The sequence below is a fragment of the Pediculus humanus genome, genomic scaffold, assembly GCF_000006295.1.
Source record: "Pediculus humanus corporis 1103172107360 genomic scaffold, whole genome shotgun sequence".
NCBI classification, from domain to species: domain Eukaryota; kingdom Metazoa; phylum Arthropoda; class Insecta; order Psocodea; family Pediculidae; genus Pediculus; species Pediculus humanus.
Window position 1 is genome coordinate 476,737 of NW_002986991.1, and position 1,990 is coordinate 478,726.

A 1,990-nucleotide genomic window follows, 5' to 3' on the forward strand; every position below is an offset into this window, starting at 1 on the left:
TAAAAATAATAATAATAATACCATTCAAGTATCAAATAAATATTATTAAAAAAAAATAATAATAATAAAAATAAAATAAATTTTCAAAAACATGGAGACTAAATTTACCAAACTTTTATAAAATTAACCCCTTTATTTAAAAAAAAGACAACCATTTTTTTTTTTTAAATATGGCGATTGTTTTTTAAATAATTTTCCTCGCTACTATAAAAAAAAAATACGAAATTTATTAGGAAACAACAAACAACAAACAAAAACAATTTGCAACTCAATCCTTGCCTACATATATATATATATATAGAAATAAAAAAAAAAAAAAAAATTAAACCTTTTGAGTTCTTCCTTAAAAAAAAAAAAATTGCCGACAAATCAATCAATCAATTATTATTATTATTATCATTATTATTATTATTACTACTCTCTTTCGAAGCGGCATTTAATTAATGCAATATTTTCCCAATTCGTAATTTTCTTTTTTCTTTTTTTTTTTTTTGATAAAACGCATTACATCATGATTATAACAAAAACCGTTTTAAGATTATGATAAGAATAACAGGAAATATTATTATTATTATCAAAGCAATTATAAATAAATAAATTTTTAGGTATCTTTAGTCATTAAAAATAAATAATACAAATGATAAAAAAAAAAAAAAAAACAAATTATAATTAACTTTTACGAATCGGTTTTACTATTATTATTATTATATCGATGCAAATCTACCTGTTACCATAGAATATTATGGAAATCTTTGAATCGTCTTATGGAAAAAGAGGGAGGTAGGGAGGAAGGGGGGGACCAGAAGTAAATAAGGAGACAAAGCCAAGAAAAAAAGGAAAAAAATTTTAATTTGAGCGAGTGGGAGAAAATTGGAAAGAATTCATTTTCATTCATAGCAATGTCACACATGGCGAGAAAACTAAGGTGAAATGCACTTTTCTTAGAAAAAAAAAATAAAATAAGAGCCTGTGTGCGTGCGTACGTGCGTGAGTGTGCGTATATATAAATAATTATTATTATTAAACAAGTTAAGTTTGTTTTCGGTCACTCGCTCAAAAAAAAAAAAAAGTTTAATTTTAATGCTGACGCGCGAACGTAAAACTTTTAATGATCCCCCTCCTTCCCTTCCCCCCCCCCATAAATGAAACAAACAAATAAATTTAAGGGAAAACAAACGATAAACAACAAACAAAGATGCGAAAACAAAAAAAAACATAACCACGTGACAATTTTAATTATTTACCCGGTAAAAGCCAAAACAAAAACTAAAGAAATTATTATTATTATTATTATTATTTTAATGAATTTTCTTTCCTTTTTCTACGATCAATCCTTCGAGAATGTTCCTTACTACGGTTTTGATTTCAATGAAAATAAATTAATTATAATTTTATAAAAGAAAAAAAAAATATTATATTATTTTATTGTAATAATGTAGAAAAAAAAAAGAAAAAAAAAAAAGAAAAACGTGATTTCTGTGCAGTTAGCTCATCATCATCATCATCATTTTGCTTTTGTTTTGTTTTTTTCTTTCCTTTTTTTTTTTTTTTTTGTTCAAGTAATTATCGAAAGCTACTGCTCGGTCATTTACAATGTAAAACCATGAAGCGTATTTAACAAACTGAAGAAAACAAATTACACAAAAATATGGTACCAAAATAATAATAATAATAATAATACAAAAGAAAAAAACAACAAAAAGGTTCAAAAGTTTAAGTTTTTTTTTTTTTTTTTTAAGAAAATCAAAAGCACAATTTTTTTTTTTTTTTTTACGGGTTTTGTGCTTTTTGACAGTTGAGCTTTTTTTCTATGACGGTTTTCTATGAAATAAAGAAATTTTTCTTTTTTTCTTTTCTTTTTTTTTTTTCTTTTTTATTATTTTATTATTTTTTGTACTTTACTTTTTTGAATTCTATTTAATGAGAACTTGCATTTATTTATTTATATATATGCGCGCGCATGTGTGCACATATGTATATATGTATGTAT